Raw genomic sequence first — 23,914 nt, forward strand, 5'->3', positions numbered from 1 at the left:
AAATGTCTGCTCAGATTTTTTTTGCTAATTTTTAATTGGGTTGTTTGTTTTCTTATTTTTGAGGTGTAAAAATTCTTTACAAACTCTGGATACAAGTTCTTTATTTCCTCCTCTTCTTATTTCTGGAAGAGATTGTATAGAATTGGTATTATTTCTTTCTTAAAGGTTTGGTTGAATTCATTAATGAAGACATCTGGGCTTGCAGGTTTTTTTGGGGGGGAGTGGATTTTCAACTATGAATTCAATATCTTTAGCGCATATGGGAATGTTCAGGTTATCTCCTCCTTCTTGAATGAATTTTGTCAGTTGTGTCTTTGAAGCTTTGGTTCTTTTTTTTTTTAAAGATTTTATTTATTTATTTATTTGAGAGAGAGAATGAGATAGAGAGAGCATGAGAGGGGGGAGGGTCAGAGGGAGAAGCAGACTCCCTGCTGAGCAGGGAGCCCGATGCGGGACTCGATCCTGGGACTCCAGGATCATGACCTGAGCCGAAGGCAGTCGCTTAGCCAACTGAGCCACCCAGGCGCCCGAAGCTTTGGTTCTTTTAAGTCTCCAATTTATATGCAGAGAGTTGCCTATATCCTTCCTTTATTATCCTTTTATGGCTGTGAAGTTTGTAGTGCTATCCCATCTTTCATACCTGATACTGATAATATATAGCTTCTCTCTTTTTCTCTTCGCAAATCTAGCTAGAAGTTTATCAATTTTATTGATCTTTTACAAGAATTAGCTTTTGGTTTCATTGATTTTCTCCATTGTTTTGTCTTCTTTCAGTTGCATTAGTTCTTTTTCTTGTATTTATTATTTTATTCCTTCTTGCTTTAGGTTTTACAGGTTTCTTAAGGTACAATCTTAGATTTGAGACTTTGATTTCCTTCTAAACAACATTTCAAACATAAATTTCTTTCTAAGACTACTTTAGCTGCATCCCACAAATTCTGATATATTGTATGCTCATTTACATTCAGGCCAAAATATTTTCTAATTATCTTTGAGACTTCTTTATTGACCAATGAATTTCTTAAGGTGAATTGCTTAATTTCCAAATATTTGGAGGTTTTTCAGAAGCATTTTTTATTGATGTAATTGATTCTATTATGGTCAGAGAACATATTTTGTATTGTTCCATTCTTTTATTTTTTTTAATTTTGAAAAAGATTTTATTTATTTATTTATTTATTTATTTATCAGAGAGAGAGCGAGAGAGAGCAAGCACAAGCAGAGGGAGTGGCAGGCAGAAGGAAAAGCAGACTCCCCGCTGAGCAGGAAGCCCCATGCAGGACTCCATCCCAGGACCCTGGGATCATGACCTGAGCTGAAGGCAGATGCTTAATCTACTGAGCCACCCAGGCATCTCTGTTTCATTCTTTTAAATATAATGCTTGCTTTGTGACCCGGAATATGGTTTGTTTTGGTGAATATTCCATATGCACTTAAAAATAGTGTGTATTCTCTTGTTATTTAGATGGGATATTCTATAAAATTCATTTAGGCCAAATTGGTTGATAGTTATTGTTTAGGTCTTCTATATTCGTACTGATTTGTTGTTGTTGTTGTTGTTGTTGTCATCTATTTGCTCTATCAATTACTAAGAGAAAATTTTTGTAGTATCTAACTGCAATTGTGATTTGTCTCTTTCTACTTTCAGTTCTATCAGCTTTGCTTCATGTATTTTGAAACTCTGGTATTAGGTATGTACACATTTAGAGTTGTCATATCTTTTTTTTTAAGATTTTATTTATTTATTTGAGAGAGTCAGAGAGAAAAAGAGAGAGAGAGCACGGCAGAGAGAAGGCCAGAGGGGGGAAAATATACCATTTTATAAGTTTTGTGTTTGCTCTCTTTTTTCCCCTGTCAAATCTATTAGATTATTTGAAGATTTCCTCCCATTACATTTTAATTTATCTATTGGCTTTTTACTATATCTCTTTGTATAACTTTTCTAGTTGTTGCTTTCAGAGTGGTCACAACATACATACCTAACTTTTCTTAATCTGCTTAGAGTTCACAGTTTGCCACTTCAAGTGAAGTATAGAAAACTTACCACTATATAAATCACTTTACCTTCACCCTTTGTGTCGTATTGAATCTGAATATATCGAAAACCCCATAAGACATGTTATAATTTTTGCTTTCAACAACCATACGAAAGTATGGATATTACACAGATTTGCATGTCACCCTTTCACTGGGGCCATGCCTATCTTCTCTGTATTGTTCCAATTTTAGTATATGTGCAGCTGAAGTGAGCACTGAAGATGTTTTTGAAGTCCTTTGCTGGTAAATATTTATCCAAAACTTGCACCAACTTTGTGAAACTATGATTATTAAAGCACAGTCTATGATCAAGAAGGTGTTTTTCTCTGGACAAAGCTGTAATTGACTCTAACCAGTTATGATTTGACATTAAAGGGTACAAAATGAAAACTTTTTATCCTGAACTAAAGCAGACTGTGGAACTGAAAACTAGAAATATGCACAAAAATATTTTATCACCAAAGCTGACCTTTTGTTTGTTTGTTTGTTTTGCAACATGAATGTTTATAATATCAAAACTACCAGTTGTCTGGAGAGATGTCCAAATGGATGGTATTATCTAGAAATTAAAAGAGAGCTGGTCCATTTTCCAATAAGCAGTAGATATGTGGAGAAGATGAAATAGAAGACAACTCTGCTAGGTTTGGAATTAAGAAGAGCGGAGGTCATATCGGACATTGTTTAGATCATAGCCAAGAAAATGATCGCACATGTAAAGCATCTTTCATCTAAAAATAAATAGCCCTCAAAGGCATTTTATGCATATAATTTTATTTACCTCTGCCACATTTGCTATTGTAAATACTGTCCAGAGTCCAGAGCAGGGAAATGATGAGTCTGTACGGCACGCAGTGAAGGTACCAGTCTCCCTCTGTGCCCTTGTCCTTCCCAGAGTATGCAGTCATTGGCTCAGAAGGTACAGCTGTGAAGGTGACTGTATCTCTAAAGGCTTTGGTGATGTAAGCCTGAAACCAAGGAGGAGGAGAGGGCAATGAAACCTCACCTTGACTGAGCTGTAGTGTTCTGTGAGGGTTGCAAACTTGGGCTTGATGACTATTTCTTCAGTGAGAAGGAAGCATTTGTACTTGGACTTTATGGGGAACCAGCCTGCCATCAAGGGTGGTCAGGATACCTAGCCATCTTCTTCGCCCGTCAAATGCCCCACCAGTCAGGAAGGTTCAGCCGAAGTGCCTTCTGCTTTATGAGGCCTTTCCCTCTACCACCCCAACTGCATGAATGATCTGTCTACATGCTGATTGATAGAGCTCTTGCGTCTGCCCAATTCATGTGACAGGTGTTGTCTTCCTTCCATGTGACTGCTATCCAGAAATGGATCTTAATCTCCATTCAGACCAGGACGGTGTCTTTGTTTCTTCAAAGTGACTTACCCAGTGTGCGCTAAGTTGGAGAGAGCAGTTCAAAGCACCCGCTCGGTCTTTCTGTGTTCAAATCCACCATTTTCTAGCTGGATGTCTAGGGATAAGTTACTTAAATACTTTAAACCTCTCTTTCCCCACCTTGAACACTGAGATAATAACACTACTTGTAAAGACTCAACAAGTGAAGATGTAGAGTGCTGAGCATTTTTGTCTGGTACATAATACGTACTATTACCTATTTTTATTATTAAGTGATTACTTTTTTTCCTTACAAAGCAGTGAAATACACACATAGTTGTGACCAAGGCAAGCCAGAGCACAAACAGGGCTAGCAAAGAGAAAGCAGAGAAAACAAACAAAAATTGACCAGATTTCAGATGCAAAAGATTTAGTACCTATTTTTAAAAGAAATGAAAGGTGGGAATGCAAATCGGTACAACCACTCTGGAAAACCATCTGGCAGTGTTTGTTCAAGAAGAACATTCTCATGCTCTATAACTTATAAATTCCACTTGTAAGTATATACCCAACAGAAAAGTGTCCATGTATCACCAAAGGATGCTTGATAGAATGTTCATAGCAGCAGTATCCTTGGTAGTCCTTAACTGGAAACTACGCCCATGTCCTTCAACTGAAAAATGGATACATAAATTGTGGCCATGAAAATGGATGATTTACAACTATACACAACAGAATGGATGAATCTCACAATGTCATGGTGAGCAAAGGAAGCCAGACATCAAGGAGTATATTCGGCCTCTACTATAAGATTCCAGGCAAAACTCACCTGTGTTGTTACAAGTCAGGATAATGGTTACTCTGGAGGAAGAGGGGAGTAGAAGGGGAGGAAAGGAAGAGAAGAGAGACCAGGAGGAGCTTCCAGACTAACATTTTATTTCCTCATTTGGTGCTCCATATGGGGCTTCAGTTCATTGAACTGGACACTTACGATATGTGCATTTTCCCACATGTGTATCACACTTTACTGCAAAACAGAGAACAGAAATAAGAATAGGAAAGCAAGGAAAGGAAAGGAAAGAACAGGAAAAGAAAGGGAAGAAAAAACAAGCCCAGAAGACGAGAAAGACTCCGGTCCTCGCTCTGGCTGCACCTGACCAGGTTGGCTCACCCCTCTACCTTACACACCAGCCCTGCCCATCCCCATCCCGTGCTCTACCTCATTCGCCCAGCATGAGGATGGCTTGTATTTAGAGGGGTCCTCTCCTTCCCTGCCCCCTCTTCACAGCTCCTCCCCACCCTGAACACTGCTAAGGGAGGAAGGGGCTTTCCTGGTGAGCATAACACTGGTAGAGGAGTAACTTGGAGGAGCTAAAGCATCATTAATGAAACCTAATACTTAAAGCTCTCTTTCCTCTCCTCTCTTCCTCTTCGCCTGGACTCCCTCTCCCTCCCTGGACCTTTCCCAGAAGGTTCCCCGGGCCCGTGGCGGTGTCAGCCCGGCTGGGCCACGCCTCGGGTCCTGCGGGGCTGCTGCGGCGGGGCAGAGCAGGGAGCAGGGGCCAGGGCAGAGGCCTCGCTCGCGGGGTGCCCCTCCCGCCCCGCCCCGCCCGGGCTGACCCCGCCCCGCGGCCTCCGGCTATTTTGGGCTCGTTGGCGGCGACGCGGGGATAGCTGACAAGCGCGGATCCTGTGACACCTCCCTGCAGCCCGGCACTTGTTGCTCCGGGGGACCTGCTGCCATCCCTGAACCCACCTTTCCCCCTTGCCCCCTGTCCCCTCTGGCTTCCCTCCTTTGCATGTGATCTCTCCGGACACTGATCTCTGAGACACCGCTGTTCCCGGCTTGGGAAATAGATGTGAAAATAATAAGAATAATAACAAGCGCCGCTCTCAAGAAGGGCCCCGCAGGGCAGGAGCGCAGAAGCACTGGCCCCGGGCACCGCTTAGGTGGCGTCTCCCCGGCCCGGGACGCTGGCCCCGGGCGCCGACGGTATTATGGACGCGGCGACAGCTAACGGGGACGACAGGGACCCCGAGATCGAACTCTTCGTGAAGGTAGGTCGGCGTCCCGGCGCCCGTTGGTTGCACCTGTCGCGCCTGCCCTCGGGCTCCCCGCGGCGCGGGCTCACGTGCCTGGGCAGACAGAGCCGGGACTCTGGACCCTCCCCAGGGAGGACAGCTCGGCCCTAGCGCTCCCTTGGGTGGCCTTTCTGCACTCCAGACAGCCTCGCTTCGGGGCTCCCGGGTGTCGCGGAGTCAGGTGCAATCTGGCAGGTGGCCCTCTTCTTGGAGAGTTGGCCGGCAGTTTGTTAAACCACCTGCAGACCAGGCGGATTAGTCCTGAGCCCTGCCCGGTGCGATTTTGGCTAGTCCTAAAGGACATCTTGAGGTATAAGGAGATGGCAGGACCCATGAACCTTTCTTCTAAAACTGGGGGCAGGGGGTAAGAGAGGGGAGGGAAGAAAAGGAAACCTTACCGATACAATTCTCTTTGGCAAAATAAAAATAACATTTCTTCAAACGTCCTTTCTCTCTTGCTCAGAGCTACTTCAAAGAAAAGCAGAAGGAAACAAAGGTGTTTCTTGCTTTGTGACCGGCAAAGCAGAAAACAAGCACCCCTTTCGCCCAACATTACTATTATTGGCATACTCGTGATTCCGAAGGGTAGTATCAGGAAATGCTAAGGGTTTGGCCATGGGGAAAACCCAGGTCAACCCCCGGGGCAGAATGGGATGAGGAGCACAGCGAACAAACTAAATGAAGCGCCTTGCTCCCTGGGTGAAACAATCTACCATCAAAACTGCTGCACTCCATTTGCAACCTGTAGGAGGGAAAAGGATGGAGGCCAGGGAGGCAGCGGCGTTTCCCGGTCAGTAGGCTGGTGGTGTGGTGTAAGAAAGAAACATTTGATCAGTCCTCGCTGTGGCTGACACACCGCAGAAGCTGGGAAACCTGAGGCGGCAGGAGAGTCGCCTCCTGGGCGGTGCAGAAAGCCTCGCCAGGACTTGGGGGAGGGGAGTCCGCCGGCTGCCTGAGCGCCAGGACTTTGCACAAATGGGGAAAATACCCTTTGACTGCAGTTTCCCTGAAATGTGCAGGTAACTGAGAAGGGGAGACCTTGGTACATTTCAGAGGTCTCCCGGCTGCATTTGAAAGGCATATGTATTCCCTGCAATGGGAAAGATGTTATTTGGGGCAAATTACCCTGATTTCCAAGCTAATTAAACAGAGAGATTGTCACAAAAAAGTGTAAGATCTACATAAACCTTGATAAGCACCTTTTGGTCTTTGGTATCTTTTGATGCCTAAAAAAATAAATCCATCAGGCTGTGACTTAATTTACATTTTGTAAGTCGTCTGTCCTAGGTGTTACCTTCTTTGGGTTTATTTTTCAAAATTATCCATAGGAATTACACCTGTCATTTAGTGACATTTGCTTTGCTAAGCTTATTTCTCTCCCCTCAAAGGTGGCCTCTGTCTCATTTGGTTTTGGGGACCCCTCTAGGCAGGATTACCAGGTCCTTTGGCAGACCCAGGTAACGAAAGAGGTCATGTCCTCTTCAAAGTTGGGCAGCGTTGGACCAAGGGCCAGGAATGGGTGCCCTGAACCTTGGCGTCCAGGTCGGTGGCCTAGGCAATCAGCAGGGAGAGCTTTAACAAAGCGATGAGTCTCCCTGCTCTCCTTGAAGAAAGCTATTCTAGGACTTTCTCAGATTTCCTGGGAGCCGGTGGTTTCATAGTGTCAAGTTCCTGAAAGCTATTTGAAACACAAATTGACTCTTTAGAGCCAAAGGAGCCCTTTGCCCCACTACTAGGCATGGAGACCAATTCTGCCTGCACCTTTGGAACCTCATGTTGGCAGCTTTGAAGGTTTTCTCCATTTATATAAAAAGCTCCCTGCACAGCCCCCAGGGCCCCCAAAAGAATTCTAAAATGCCTGTGTTGTTTTGTCCCTCAAGGAAAGCGATCCATGAGAACCAGGCAGGCCTTCATAATTAGCTCAAAAACCAGAGTGAGGGTGGGACAAAAAAATCAGATAGGAAAGCTCTTGATTTTTTTCCCCTCTTTTTTGACATGCTTGGTCATAGTTATCACTTGCAGGGACCGGCAAAGGCTGAAAATGATTGTGAAGTAAAGATCCTGCCCAGCGTATGAATGGTTTTATTTTAGGGAAACAAGGTCCTGATCTACAGAATCCGGGCACTTCCAAAGTTGGACATATCTCTCAGCTATGTGATTTCCCTGAGAAAAGGCCTTTTGTTGAAGGTGTCTGGGGCCTGAGGTGCCTTCTGCAGGGCAGGGTGGATTGGTTTCCAGGAAGCCTCCAGGGCAGGTGGGACCCCACCCAGAGTCTGATGTGTCATTTCAACACTTCCTTCAAGGCACCTTCTCTCCACCCAGTCTGTATGCTGGGTGTGTCCTTCAAAGCCTGGGTCACCCAGGGAGTTTCAAGGATACACGATTCTATCCCACATCAACTGATTATCAGCATCTCCTGCTGTTGATGATGATGATGATGATGATGATGATGATGATGATACTACTAAATGGCAGCATTTTAGGATTCTGAAACCCATTCAAATACCTTACCTTGTCGGATCCCCCGCATCCCTGTTTATGAGCCTCGGTTCACTCATGTGAAAAATGAAGGAAACAAAGAAATGTGAGTCACAGGGAGCTTGTGAGAGTTCCTGCTGTCAGAACGTTCAGTGAGCCACAGCTTGCTCTCTGTGTCGCAACCTAAGGAAGTAAGAATGATGATTCCACCTTTTTGATGGTTGAACAACACCTGTGCTCAGAAGTACACTGTAGATAGTATTCAGATCCACTCCTCAAATGTTGCAGTTTGGACTCTGAATTTCTTACTCTTTCTTTTCCAAATACCCTATGTCAGGCCTTAGACCTTTTTTGGCTGAGTTACGCTCTCGAGTGCCAACCAAGATGGCAATTCATTGATACCTCACTAATCCTTCCTAATGTCATAGACTGCTGCCCACTCCGCTCTGCACTCCTTCCGGGGAGCATTCCAGTAGTGGTTTTTAGGAGATCGTCCCCCCCCCCCCCCCCACGTTTTTAGTTTCTTCATCACCAATAAGAAAGGCTTGAGTAAATGAGCTCTGATCTAATGTTTCATAGACGTCCCATGGATGGGGCAGAGGTTTGGAGACACAGGACAAGAGTTCAAGTCTTGTCCCTGCTTCTAATTAGCTCATGACTGAACAAATTACTTAATGTCTGTGAGCCTCAATAGCCTCCTCTTGAAAACAAGAGGTTGGTTATATGGTTATAAATAACCATAATTTTATGATGGTGATCCTACAATTTATGGCTCAGACCAAAACATTTGGTTCGAGAGTGACAGGGGGTGCCACGAATAATTAGGCTGGGACAACAGGCGTCACCAAGAATTGTTCCGGGGCAAATCAGGATATGTGGTCACCCTGATTATGAGAATACTCTCACCACAGACTTGCAGTGAGGGTTCCACAGGAGCAAATAGGTGAAAGCATTTTGTAAATGAAAATTGGTATAAACACATACGAGTAAAATAATGATATGAATTCCATGGCAGATAAAACCTTTCCTGATCTGCAGGCCTCGATTTGCCTTAGGGAACAAAAGCCTGACTCCTTCCTCACTTGCAGGGCTATTTCAAGAATAAATGAGATCATATATAGCTTGGACTTTGATCGTAAGGGGAAGACAACAGGTTAGAGAGTTGACAGCGACAGCCAGTGTGGTTTATAGAAAGAAGAAAGAGCAAGGAAGTAAAAGCAAAACAGAAAGTGATTTGGAAAAACAAATACAGGATGTGCTGAGTAGGTTAAGATCAAGACATTCCTCCCATCTGTACTGACTCCTCGGTCGCCCCAGGCCCATCCTTGGACCCAAGAAGTAGAACACCCCCAAAGTGGTTAGACCAAATTGTTACAAATGTCTCTTGGTGCCAGGGGTGTGAATTTCAATAGGAAGCTGTGGTTCTCAACTTTGGCTACATATTCAAATTGTTTGGGGAGGTTTAAGAACTCCTGATGCCAGGCTACTCCCTGGTCCATGACATGGAAATCTCTTGGGGGCGGGGGGGAGACCGAGAACCAGTCTTCTTACGCCCACCCCCAGATGACTCCAGGGTGCAGCTCTGGTGGAGAGCCACTGAATCATGATCAGAGGCAAGTCTGACTGCAGGCGGTGTCTGCCACGGCTGAAATCAGTAGCCTTACTAGAGGGAATTAGTGTCCAGAATTTCTAACGGCTTCAGGGCATCATGATCAGGAGTGTTGTTGATAGAGAGCTTGCACCCAATCTGTGCTCAGTTAACAGATGCTGACAGACTATAAAGCCCTCTCCACAGGACTCCAGAACAATCCGTGCATGGGGTCGGTCTAGTCAAATAACCCTCAATTCAGCGTGGGGGAAATAAAACATGAGTCCTGCTGATTGTCGGATGGAAATGACTAGTGGTTTTGTTTATTGAGTGATCTGGAAGGCTCTGAGAGTGGTGCAGAGCACAAGTCAAGTCATGGTGACCCACAGTATAGGCATCTGACTTCCAGAACAGACAGGATCAAATCTTGCGGCATCCTCTCTCAGATCCCCGCTGCCTGCTGGCTCCCTGGTTCCCTGGGGCACCTGGCCTAAGCGTGGGAGCATTAGGTTTTGCTGTTCCCTTCAGCACATTTCTTTTCCACAAGTCCGGGTTTGGGTCTGTGGTCAGGAACCCATACACAATTCACTTGCCCTGCTATGTCTGTGAGTGTGGCGTTTCCTGTATGCCTCGGGTCCCGTGGCAGATGGTGGCAGTGAGCGTGGTGGGCCTGCAGATGCTGAAGTCCACTGTCAGTGCGCTCAGCTACTGCTTTCCTGCCCACTGATGTTGTGTCCCCAGCTTGCCTTTCTCCACCCAGGGCAAAGACTCCATCCATTTAGACAGTCAGGTAAGCACCTTCTCATCCGGATTCCTTCGCGGTTGCCACGTGCTGGACCCCTGTTGGTGGTGGCAGGAGGCCCAGCGGAAGAGTGCCGGCTTTGGGTGGCAGGCTGTGGGTTTCCAGCTGGGAGGGCTAGAACAGGCTGCCGTGGCTCTCTGTGCCACAGTTTTCTTACCAGTGCTGTGCTGATGATGGTAGGCCACGTTTCGTGCAGTTGGTGTGAGCACTGGAATAAGTTATGTATGAACTGGGGGCAAAAATGTAGCTTCTTCTGCAGGCCCAGCCTAATCAGGGAGAAGCCAAGCCAGTGAGCTCCCCTACCTTGACGTGTCCAAGAAGTCACAGACTCAGGCCTGTCTGTGCCTGCCTTGTCGCTGGGGCAGGACACAGACCCTTGGGAGCGGGAGCAGCGTGTGAATATCACTGGGTCTGACTGCATGTGCAGAGCTGCTGGAGGAAGCTAGAGACCCCCAGAGGCCACTGTCTGAATGATGTGGTTGGCCTGGCCGCAGGAGGTGTGCAGATCCCTGACCAGGGGTTGGGCTCCGCGACCTCCAAGGAGGTTGATTCCTCCTGTCAGTTGGTTCTTCGTGCCGGGGAGCTCTCTCATAGCTTTGGGGGCTGGGCCAGGATGCGTCCAACCACTGAGGGCCTGCACTGGCCCTGACCTTGCACCCCACGGAGATGTTATTCCAGGGGCTTCATTCCCTGTTCTGTCACTGGGCTCTGGGCAGGGCTTCGCAGGCTCACCAGAAAGATAGTTATAACTCTAACCTGTAGATGAGAAAGAAGGCTCCAGAGTCTACATCCTTTGGTTCCAGGAGTGCCTATTCCTCCCAACAACCTTCTAGCTCTGCATAGCCATAGTTGCTCTTATAGAAAATATATACATGTGTTTACATGTATTGTCTAGTTGGTCTATGCAAACAACATAATAGACTCTCAGTAGCTGGTATTTTTAAAAACTGTTATATAGGAGCCATCCTCATTGGTCTTTGTCATCCGGGCTGGAGGACTAGAAATAGTGAAGGAGCAAAGTGGGTAAGTGTGGCTTTCCGGAAGATGTGGGTCAGTGATAAGAAGGTTCTTTCTACCCAGGGCATCCTAGATCTGACTCTGCTTGCATTCTGAGGGGTCAGCTCCAACTACCAGGCAATTTGTCTACCAGCTCCTTGAGTGAGAATCTACTTTGGAAACACATATATGTAGTCAAGGGGTATCTTAGTTCTGAGATGTGAAGTTCTTTAAGGATAAATAAGATAGATAGCCTGTTGTCGGAAATTAAATGAATCCTTCCTAGGAAAAAGAAATGGAGTTTTAGCTTCCAGAAGCACCCTCTAAAGCTCTGCTAGCATGGGAAAATTCTTTGAATTAAATTTGTTGTAGTGCTCATGGGGAACAGTGGCTAGGCCAATGGTTCTCAGCTTTGGGGTGTGAAAAAGTCACTGCAAAACTTCTTTATATGGGCTTGCTCAGGCCCTTTCTCCAGATATTCATAGTTAGGAGGATTTGGGTAAGGCCTGGACATCTGTATCCTTATGAAGGCCACCCCTGGGTGATTCTGGGATTCATTAAAGACTGAGAACCACTAGCCCCAGACTGGGTAAATAAAGCTAAACAAATAGTGGGGCATCCAAAGGGCACCATGAAGTCCAGCCCTTCCTTGAAACATGCATTTCATAGGGTGGACGAGGCTGAGGTAAGAAAGCTTCTTAGCATGAATCATGCCGAATTGACCACAAATAAACTAGAAAAAGGAGGAAAGGAATGCATTGGACCTTTCTTTCATAACTTGCTTTTATTCCTTTGTGATATTGCGCTAGGACATTGGAGTGACAAATAATTTTAGAAGCTAGGCATGAAGGAGGTATTAGTAAGATAAAGAACTTTGAGTGTTAAGGGAGTCAAAACAATCAGTCAGTCAATCAACCAATCCATCAATTACCAACCATGTTTGTGAGGCTACCTACTCTGTGCCAGGCTCTGTGGAAACTGATGAGGGGGCTTGGAGAGCAAGTGGGGGGAGGGTGCCTGCAGTCCACGAGCTTGCAGCTAGGGAGTAAAACTTCAAACCAGCATCAGTGCCTCACGAGTGATAGGAAATGAAATGAGGGGTGTAGGTATAGGGACCAGTATGGCCCGAAGGAAGTTTCCAAGCATACTTCGAGGGGAGGTGGGACCTGAGTTGTGCTTGGAAAAATGATTAGGATTCAGAGAGTGGCAGCCATGTCAGGTTCAGCAACAGTATGAGATGAGGCTGTCCAGGGCCCAGGGCATATATAAGGTTGGCTGGAGAGAATGGCATATGGAGGGGGGCAGTTGGAAAGAAGATAGAAGAAAGAAACAATAATGGGAAAGGTTGTGAATGGCAGGTAAATGGTTTTTGCTCCCTCGTAAGTAACTGGGAAGCAACCAGAAGTTTCTACACAGGGTAGGACCTTGATTTGGCCCCTGTTTGGAAAGGTTCATATGCTGTATTAAATGATGTGGTGGGCAGATTCATGAACTTGAAGTAAGAAGCCCCAGACTCCACGTCCAGCACTGCCACAGTATTGGGTGTGTGACTGTCTTTAAGGCCAAATTTCCTCTTCTGTAAAATGGGACTAAAAAAAAAGTCATAAAATGGTAGAATTTCTACCTTGGAGAAACCTCTTAGAAGTCATTTAGTTTGACCCCCTCTTAGCAGATAAAATTCACAGTCGAACTTTTATGGTAGATGCTGCATGGCTTTCAGGAAGAGAAGTGAGTTAAAATGTGAGCTGCTCTGTGTTTGCTCTTGCTCTCCCACTGTGACCATGTCAGAAGGACAGGCTTGGGGCAGAGGCCATGAGGAGGATTCTCCAGTGTTCCTTGTGAGGTGGCCATCATGAGCTCAAAGTAGGGTTAAAAGGAGGGTATGCTGTGGAAGAGTGATGTGAATACCAAATAGGGCACAGGCCTTGAGAGAAAAGCGTGCAGATATGTGAGGGATGCCGAAGCTTGAGATTCAGTGGCGTCGTGGTAAATTCACGTTTACAAGAGACTGGTTTCCATATTTGGGATGATGACACCAAGGATGGGTTTGACCATGATTGTCTAAGATGTTGTGAATGGACTGAGTGCAGATAAACTAATTGGGCTTGAGCTTTACAGTTCCTTTTAACCCTGAAACTCTATGAATCTCTGCTGGAGCGGGGAGGACAGGAGTGGTTGTTTTTTTGTTTTTTTGTTTTTTTAAAGATTTTATTTATTTATTTGAGAAAGAGAGAATGAGAGACAGAGAGCATGAGAGGGAGGAGGGTCAGAGGGAGAAGCAGACTCCCCGCCGAGCAGGGAGCCCGATGCGGGACTCGATCCCGGGACTCCAGGATCATGACCCGAGCCGAAGGCAGTCGCCCAACCAACTGAGCCACCCAGGTGCCCCACCCCACCATGTATTTTTTTTTAAGATTTATTTATTTATTTATTTATTTGAGAGAGAGAGAGAATGAGAGAGAGCACATGAGAGGGGGGAGGGTCAGAGGGAGAAGCAGACTCCCCGCCGAGCAGGGAGCCCGATGCGGGACTTGATCCCGGGACTCCAGGATCATGACCTGAGCCGAAGGCAGTCGCCCAACCGACTGAGCCACTCAGGCGCCCAGGAGTGGTTGTTAATGAGAATAATCTTCTGGTGTTACAAGTGTTTTGTTTGAGGTGACGGCAAGTCAGTCAAGTGCAGATGTCCACCAGAGTGCTAGCAAACCCACAGTCAGAATGACAGGAAGGCCACGGCACAGAGTGTGGGTTTGAAGTTCTGTTCAGAGTTGCAGTTGAAGGAATAAGTTCCCGGAGGCGGAGGGTGTGTGAAGGAGTCAGGCGATAAGGACAGTGCTCAGGAAATGCCCATTTGAGGGGGAGGAATGAGGCATCACAGAATCTGGCAAAGCTGATGAAGACACAGAGACTGAGGGAAATAAATGCAATGTCCTGGACGAAGGGAAGTGCGGGAACAATGGCTCAGAGGCAGGAGATGTCAGGGTGTCCCAGAAGGACTGAGTTCTGTGTGGCTGACAGAGAGAGCGTGAAGAGGAGCAGGACAGTGACAGAAATATAAGTTAGGGTTGGATCAGGAGGCACTTCTGAGGGCAGGTCAAGAGATTTGGACGCTTATTTACAATGTCGAGGGTTGTATGTATACCACCTGCTTGTGGGGCAATTATATTTTCAGGGAGAGGAAAGTGCTTCGTTATCTGAAGCTGGTATGCCTGCCCATTTGCATCTGAGGAGATTTGAAACGGGAGGTCTTCACAGTGTGTCTCGGGCCACCCATGGGATGTGTGTGTAGAAGTTCAGTGCTGGTTACCCTCTGTACCAACCTCTACGGACCTTAAGATGGTGTTTCCCACTTCAGTTTATCGTTATTCTATGGCAAGGAGGAAAGCAACAAGTATCAGGCTGGAGAAATGACGCAAAAGGTGAAGGAAGGATGTATAGTGAATGGAATGCAACTGGGAACCCATTACCTCGAATGAAGAGGAAATGAAAACCATGCCCCGGTTCCTATCTCTTAAAGATCCAGTTGGGGAGGTTGTCATGGCAACAGATAGAGTTTTCTTGATTCAGCTCAAGGCTCCTCTCTCCTCTGCTACCCAGTGCTGACAGGGAGCAGAGGCCCCGGGAGTACACACAGCATGTGGGCGGAAGGCTCTCTCACCTGCTTCTTATTCATTTTCTCATTTGGGTGCTGTAAGCATGCTGTAGTCACATCATCAAATCTAGGATCCACGGTGTAATTTGCCTTAAAAACTAAAAGGAGCCATTTGTCTGTGGTCATTGATCACAACTGCCTCAGATTTTTCCTGTGGGGATAAAGAGTTCTGGGCAGGGCTTGACCACAGGACTCTGGGAGAGGGGAGCCATGTGGGCAAAGTTATGTGGCCTCTCCTCAGTTGGGTACTTAAGGAGCATCACAGAGATCTGATCTGTGTGGCAGGATATTATAAGGGACAAATAAGGTAAGAAGCATGAATCTCTTTTGAAAGCCGAAGTTTTCAGTGAGGCATTTCATTGGTCAGTGTTGAAACCACAGCCCATCAGCTTGTTCACCTAATAGCTCAGCTCCGTGTTAAGTGAATGGTTTGCCCTGCTCAGGCTCCTTCCGCTCTAGTCCTGCTGCCCCCTAGGGCTGCCAGCTCCTCTGCGGGACTCTACGTTTGCCAGCACATGGGGAGATGGAAGGTGGAGGATCATCTGGAAGGTTTGCATGGTTTCTGACGGCGAGTGGCCAAATCATTTTCTCCTGCTTTCCGTAGACCAGAACTCAATATCATCTAGCTGTGTTCCCAGGAAAAGGGGGAGCAGGTTGGTGAACAACGAATCATTCTCTGCCACAGAAATGATTTACTTCCTTGTTTCTTACCACCACGTTACCTCATCACCCCCTATCACAGCATCCTGCCCGCAACCTCTCTCCCCTCCTGTCCACCAGGTTTGATGCCATTAGCTTAATATTCCTCCAGTACTTTATCACATCCACTCCTCTATCTGCTAGATCAAGTTCAATTGCTTTGGCCTGACATTGAAGACACTCCAACCAGGCCAGCGTTCCCTTTCCTGACCTTCTTTCCCTGCTCCCTGAAAATGGTTCCTTATGTGTCCTTTACAGTTTGTGATGCACTGGTGAGTCTCTTCCCAGATTTTATCCTCACACCCAGCCCCTTGGAGGAAGAAAGAGATTTCATCTTCATCACAGACAAGGTGCTTGCTGGGCTCTGCGTACCGTGTTGTTCCGTACAAGTGGAGGGAGAAACCTGGAGATCCTAACTCCAGAGCTGGGCTGTCCCCACCAGAACAGGGTTGCTCAGCCCTACGTGGTCCTAAGAACCACCAGGGACACTTTCCAAACTCCAGCATGAACTCATGAGTCAGAGTCTTTAGGGGATGGGGTCTCAGATGTCTGTAATTCACTAGTGCCCCGTGATTCTGATGCACAATCCATTATGGGAACATTGCCTGTAACATCACAAGGGCCTATGTGAATATCCAGAACCCAGAGAAGTGCGTCGACTCGTGGGAATTTAAGGCCCTGTGACATGCAAATGTGGGAGAGAAATTTGAGGGGCCAGTGGGCCTTCCAGCTGCTCTCTGGTCACCCCAATGAACATAGTATCTCAGTCACCTTAAATATTGGCCCATGCCTTTAGAATCCACTCCGCACCCTATGCAATTATAAAAACAGTCATTGGTGCGTTTCTGGTTTTTGTTTTTGTTTTTTTTCCCAGCTGCTTATCCCCATCCCCAGATCATAAGGTGCTTGAAATAGAAGATGTTGGGGAAGAGATTGGGAGGATGGCAGCGGGCCAACGGGTGGGGAAGTCAGAGGGAAACGGACTTGACTTTGAGGTAGAGAGCCAAGCCCTCCCTCTTCAGTCCTCTTGGGTACACTGGGTCTCTCTGCATTTTTGGAAATCAGATAGTTTAGAAGGTGAGTGATAATAGCCGTGGCTGTGTGCTGGTCTGGATACCTTGCTTACCTTGGCTATGTCCTGTTATTACTCCCAGTTTGCAGATAAGGAAACTGCAACTCAGAGAAAATGCATCCCCTGACCAAGGCCACAGAACTAGGACATGGTGGGACTGGCTGCAAACCCCACCCCTGGGCGTCAGGATCTATATTCTCTCTGTTGCCTCATTTCACCCACCACCTCCCAGCTGTGTGAAGACAAAGTGTACTAAACCTAGAGTAGGATATGTAAGGCTGTGTTTTTCCTAAATTCTCTGTGGGTCACATGAACAATCCAAGGTCAAGGCAGATCTCTACCCTTAGGCAGTTACCAGGTAAGGGCATTAGAGCCATCTAAAGACCCACCTGTTCTCAAGTCTCCTCTCTACTTCTCTGCCATGGTAGCGTTGACCCCTTGGTTTAAGGCATGGCCCCCAAAGGCCCTTTATCAAATATAGGTGTTACCCTGAATGGGCTACACGTGGACACTGGTTTGCCAGATGCTACATTAGCTAGGACTATTTTATCAGGTCAGGTGGCAGGAAGAAGAGGATCAGAAGAAAGGGTAGAGAGAAACCAGGAGTCTCTCTGCGTGTCCTGGGCACCGCATGCTAAGTGTCTGTCAGGGCAAGGAGTGAATGGTGCCTGCTGTGTGATGTGGGCTGGCTACCAGAGGCAGACTTTGTCCCCTTGCCAGTTTATCCAAGAGCTGGGCACTGGCCAAAGTGCCTTAGGATTCTAGGATAAGCTTTGAAACTCATCTTGGCAAGGCTGAAGCCCTTGACTTGAAAGAAACCTTGAGTGTATTCCAGTCAGCCCTTACTCCACTACTAAGAACCAGACTCATTTACAGATAGATGCTAGAGTTCTACAATTTAAAAAAAAAAAAATTACAACATGCCAGGGCACTATAAAGATAAAGAAATAATTGAGCGAAAGAAAATGAACCATGTTATTTGTGGAATTCAGTGAATTCCATGGAGTCTTCATGGGATTCCAGAGGCTTCCAAGGAGCATGCTATGGGACACTGAGGTCCAGAGAGGTTAGGCTTTTATAATGCCACACAGCCGACTCAAGTCAGGGTGGAGAATAGAACTATTAGCTGCGGTTCACCACATGACAGCCCAGCCCCACTGATGCTAGGGCCTTTCTGAATCATTTTGAGACACACGACATGGTCGAAGGTGGCAAAGAGCAAAATGTAAGAGATGTTATGAGAAATACAATTTTTTGAGCATCTGCTATGCTCTACACATGGTGCTAGCCACTCTGTTTAATTCAGTATCCCTGCTGCCACAGTGCCCATATTGGGAAATCTGGGGCTTGAAAGGTTAACATTTTACTTGGGGTCCCACGGAAAGTGGTAGAGCTGGGATTCCAACCTTGTCTTTCAATGTACATTAATAAGTAAAAATAACGAAATCCAAGTCAAAGTTGCTTGAAATACCCTCTTCCATGTGGCAGCTCTTTATAACGAGGTCGACCAGATGCCGGGCCGTGGCTCCGCTAAGGAATAAGCTGCACAAGGCAGGCGCAGTTGGGCCCTGGCAGAAGTTGCAGCCTGGGAATGGAGGGGGCAAGATCCTGGCCTCAGCTCAAATTGTGTAAATTCATGGAATCCACATGCAGGAGGACTGTGACCCAAGGGCAAGTTACAGGGCTATGGCAACTCCAAGCAAGGGGACCGGGTATCAGGAAGGCACTAAACAGCATTTTACAACACATGCAGGGAAGGACTTGGGACTCAATTCAGGGGTGGGGCATGAGAGAAGAGTCCCAGCTAAGCTGAGACAGAGAAGGGAGAGGATGCCATCTACCTCTTCCCCTAACGGGCCTGCTGCCAGGGAAGATTCTGGAAGGAGCATGTGATGAAGGGACCCCAGGTTCTCCACCCCTATCAGAACCGCTGGAGCTTCTCTTGACTCAGTGAGAACAACCGTGGAGGATCTCTTCTGGCCCACTTTAGGTCACCTTAAGCGGTATTTGAAGCTTATCTCAGCCTGATGCTGTTCAGAAAACATTCTTCTACCTGTGTGCCAAGAATTACACCATCAAGGAAGAGGCACCTTTCATTCCAGAGTGGGAGATAAATGGTCCTTGGTGGGAATGTGTGGCTGGCTAACACTTTGGAGTGAAGGAGTATCTCCCAGTGTGTAACCAGACATCAGTCAAGGAGGGGAGAAGAGGGGTTATCAGGTGCACCTAGTTGATGAAGGGTTTGTGACACAGGGAAAGGAGAGTCTACGAGGAGCTGGAAAAAGAGGCCAGGGATGGAAGATAAATGTCACTCTTGCCGTGGCTCTGCTCTCTGGGCTTGGTGCTGATTTCCTTTAGTTGGGTCCAAGCAAATAGGAACAGTAAACAACTGACAATTGTTACCTTGAAGTCAAGATGAGATGGATCCTCTCCTCATGGCTGGCTGTTTCCTACAAGGGAGTTTGTGTGCCACCATCTTCTTATTGCTATGTCTAAAGATCACATGTATTATACGTACTCTATATTATAAACATATGTTAAGTATATAGTGTTTGGCATACACTGTATGCTCAAATAATGCTATTGCTAAATAATACATACATAATCTACATTTATTCCATATTCACCAAATATTCGTTGAGTAACAGAGCAAAACAATGGAATTCAGGGAGCTTGGTTTTTGTTTCTGCTTCCTGCCAGCCTCTTATTTTGGACTGGTTGTTTGGGTTTCTTCATCTCTAAAACATGGGGATTGGATGAAATGCGAGCTGAGGTCCCTGTCAGCTTTAAAATGGGTTCTTTGCTTTTACTGTTTACTGAGCACTGTGTGAGGCCCTGAGGGAGATTCCAAAAGGACTTGTTTCTCAAACAGGTGCAGGCTCTTGGAGCTCCCAAAGCTAGGTTGGGGCCAGCAAACTGCTTCTGTAAAGGGTCACGCAGTAAGTATTTTTGGCTTTGTGGCCCACACAGCGTCTGTCACAGTGACCCAGCCCCGCTATTGTAGCATGAAGGCAGCCGTAGAAGATAGGCAAAGGAGTGCTTTTTCTCACTTCCCCCATACTTGGGGAGTGGTTCTGTCAAACGATCCCCCCGATGTTCACGCCTGGCCTGGCTCCCTCCCTGGCTAACTCACACGTGCGGCGTCTCTGGGCAGGGCTCGGACACCTGTGTGCTGGGAGGCGGCCACCTGGCAGTGCAGGGATACAGCAGGGTCTCTGCCTCGGGTGTCACCGTGTGAAAATACAATGATGACCTCATCGCCAAGCCAGTTTTCCACACCGAGGGGCATAGGTAAGCGGTTCAAATGGGCAAGCCAGTCTGCGAGGCCTCAGACAACTGCTCCAGAGGCTGATTTCCTGAGAAAGGACAATGTTGTCTTCTGAGGCAAACACTCCTAACGGTAAACACTTCGGGCACTTTATGCCCTTGACTCCCCTGTGCCCTTGACTGAGACACTTGGCCTCTCTGGGGAATTTTTCAACCATGACGTAGATGGGACTGCATTCCTAGGCTCGCTGGATCCTGGCCTCAACTCAAATTGTGTAAATTCATGGAATCCACTTATGGTCTCTGGCTGTTGTTTACTTATTTTGACTAACTTTCACATTAGCCAGTTGCACCGTGCATGTGCGTCTTCGTGTGTGTGGGTGTGCACGTGTGCGTGTGTGGGTGTGTGCATGAGTGTAAGTGTGTGTGTGTGCCTGGTTTCCTCATATTCAGGACTTCTTTCTCAGCAGTCTCAGATACTGGGATCTGGCAGAAAATTGGTTCTTTCCTATGCCAACAAGTCTCGATAAAGGGCACTGTGACTCATTATTCATATGTTCATTAATAAGTAAAAATAACGAAATCCAAGTCAGAGTTCATTATTATTATCCATATGTTCATGTATCGGAGAGTACTTTCAGCTGATTTCAATACTGACATGCAGAGCCCACATTTGTCCTTCTCCACTGCAACCCCGCACCGTTTGAACACGCTCCATGTGGACCCTGCTTCTTCACAGCAGAAGCCAGGAGCTGACTTTCTGGACCGATTCCTGTCCTGCTTAAATTAGCTAGAGTGGGTTCTGTGGTTCGCAACAACAAATCTTTATCAGTATTTCCTTAGAAAAAATTGTACCATAGAGTCTTCTCTGAAGTCTTACAGATCCTAGGACATCAGTGATAAAACCTTAGAATGTCCTATTAGGATATTTAACACTGAATATTTATTTTATAACTCCAGCAAATTCTTTGGGGGTGATTTTAACAAAGGCTGTTCCAAACGTAGATCCAGGGATGTGGAATTATCTGACTCACCGGGCCAGCCTGGGGCAGGCTGGGGTAAAGCCAATCACACGGAGTTCATTCTCCACCCTCCTCCTCCCCTTTAGTGTCACCAAAATGCAGCTTGTTCACTGAGTGAAAACAAGTTACAGTAATCCGAGAGCCTCTTTAGAGAGTGAAGAGTAATAGTAATATTAACTAATACTTATTGAGCGCTTACTCCAGGCTTCCTAACTGCTTTACATCGCGTAATAATACTATGACTAGTGGCCCTATTGTGTAGATGAGGAAACTGAGGCACCAGGGGTTAAGTGGCTTATCTGAAGTCCCACAGCCTCTAAGTGTTCCTAACCTACCGCCTCCCCAAAGCAGTGACCAGAGGCCAAGGCAGGCTGTGTGGTGTATGGGGGTGAAGGGACAGTGTTTCCTACGACCTCCTCCTCTTCCCCTTCCTCAATACTATAGCAGACTTGGATGTTGTTCACTATCCATATCCCAAGTTCATACAAACAAATTAAAAAGGCAAGTGTCTGGACTCGATATACATGGCAGTATCCTGTGATCATCTCCTGAGTGAGTGAGTGAGTGGATGGATGCCAAGAGCAGACATGGTCGTGACAGAGGGTCAAGGGGAATGAGCTGTGCCCTCAGGGAGGTGTGGGGTGCTTCTTATGGCACCCAACGTGGTTACCTTCTCTCGCTCGCCCAGATTCATCTGCTTCTTTCACCTCTCACTAGACGTGGAGTTGGATAATACGGGCCCCATGAAATACGAGTAATGCCACTCAGTAACTGAGGAACTCAGTAAAACAGTCACCCAACAGCCTTACCCTCAGCCTCCTGGTTCCCCTCTCAGCCTGTCCTGAAGATGGGACCCTGGTGAGGACGTCTGCTGAGCATGTGCCCTGCTTTCAGTCAACCACATGGAGAAGGAAGCAGACTTCCTGGGTCAATCCCGAGGGTGAGTGCTGAGGGCTGATTTGAAATTTTAAGTAGGAAAGGGGCTGATTGTCATTTAACATACCGGAAGAACTTCCTTGCATTGAGAGTTGTCAAACAGAACAACGATACCTTGAGAGAGGTGGTGAACTACCCATGAAGCATGTATTTATTTATTTAAGATTTATTTAAAGATGTATTTATTTACTTGAGAGAGAGAGAGAGAGAGCATGCGCACACATGTGCATGAGTTGGGGGGAGGGGCAGAGGGAGAGAATCTTCAGGCAGACTCCCCGCTGAGCGCAGAGCCTGAAGCAGGGATGGATCCTGCCACCCATGAGCTCATGACCTGAGCTGAAACCAAGAGGCGGCACTTCACTGACTGAGCCACCCACACGCCCCTTAAGGATGTATTTATATAGGGTGCCTGGGTGGCTCAGTCGTTAAGCGTCTGCCTTCAGCTCAGGTCATGATCCCAGGGTCCTGGGATCGAGTCCCACATCGGGCTCCCTGCTCGGCAAGAGGCCGGCTTCTCCCTCTCCCATTCCCCTTGCTTGTGTTCCTGCTCTCGCTGTCTCTCTCTCTCTGTCAAATAAATAAATAAATAAAATCTTTAAAAAAAAAAAAAGGATGTATTTAAACAGACGTTGGATGACTTCCACAGGGCTAGGTGTAGAAAGAATCTGTGTATTTAGACCTAGCACGTAGTCTGGGGCACATAGTAGGTGTTCATTAGACAGTAGCACTTGTTAGCAAATTTGTTTGCACTCTAGTGGCCTGTTATTTTAATCTTCTTGTGCAAAGATTATTTCATGGCAAGCATGAAAGGGGTCAGTACTTATTACATGAAGAGTTTGTTAAGGTTAGAAATGTGTTAAAATGATGCTGTGCTTTTGCAGTGCTGGAATGACTCAGAGTAGCAAGGGAGGGGTTATCTCTCCTGTGTCCTGGGGTTGCTGTAGCTCACACAGGAGTTCACGTGCTCAGGCATTATATCTGGTTGAACTTAACAACAAAACTGGGCTGTAAGGCATTTGAAGGCAGTTGCACCAACCTTTATTTACTTCCTCATCCCCCACGAGTCTTTGCAAGAGCTAAACATTTGTCAGGTCCTCGGGGAGTTTCTCAGAGACTGACTGAGTGCTTGTTCAATAAAATCTTGCCAATCCTGGTGACCAGATCTAGAAAGTGTTAAATATGCCGATGGTTCTCTTTAGTCCAAAATGTGTCCTGTTCGCTCACTTAGATATGGGAACTTAATAGTTTGCAATGGCAATGTAAAAATCAGAATTTCAGGAAAGTACCTTTTATATACAATTAGATATTTTCTGCTTATATGGCTTTTTAAAATCTCTCCTGACTCTGAAAATTGGGAAATGAGGTCATGCCCAGTGAGCTTAGACTGGCTAGAGTTCCCCAGCTTTCTGATTGCTGTCATCTATTTCCTGCAAGGATCGCTGGGCCAGAGTTGCTCTCCTGGTTGGCTGTGATGGATGGGGAGCCTCTCCTGCAGGAGCTCAAAATGCTCTGTAGGTCTCTTTCCCAGGAGCCAGCTGGCTTGCATGGATGGTATGTGTATGTGTGTGGGCATGCGTGCACGTGCGTGCACAGATGCACGTAGGGAGCATGCATTCTCAAGAAGAACGATATCTCCCCAAGGGGGTAAAATTGGCTTTTGTGGGGTGAAAAATCTTACTCTTTTTTATAGAGAAAGCACAAATACATGTATAGCACATCCACAGATGTACAGTGTATCTGTGGTATTACATTTTCATTGGGGTGATGAGAGAAAAAAATGTCTGAAAAGGCTTCTGAGGGGAGACGATAATGAGAAAAGAGTTGAAAAACATTGATACAGACTTACAGCAGATACACTGACATATAAAAATACCCACACATTTGTATGCCCGCATATACACCACACATACAGGCACACACGTCTGTTAGGCATAAAGACACACACA

The 23,914-nt window shown here is 46.5% G+C and overlaps 1 protein-coding gene and 1 non-coding gene across 2 annotated transcripts in view; one reads left to right on the plus strand and one right to left on the minus strand.

Annotated features, from left to right (window-relative positions):
* The window catches only part of CLIC5 (chloride intracellular channel 5), a 155,250-nt gene that overhangs the window by 50,104 nt on the left and 81,232 nt on the right, over positions 1–23,914 (plus strand). The gene's annotated exons all lie outside the window — the stretch shown is intronic.
* On the minus strand, positions 2,147–2,253 carry LOC123325596. The gene has a single exon (XR_006540531.1). It is a non-coding gene; the product is annotated as a U6 spliceosomal RNA (small nuclear RNA).

Source organism: Neomonachus schauinslandi, chromosome 8, assembly GCF_002201575.2.
Source record: "Neomonachus schauinslandi chromosome 8, ASM220157v2, whole genome shotgun sequence".
Taxonomy (NCBI): Eukaryota; Metazoa; Chordata; class Mammalia; order Carnivora; family Phocidae; genus Neomonachus; species Neomonachus schauinslandi.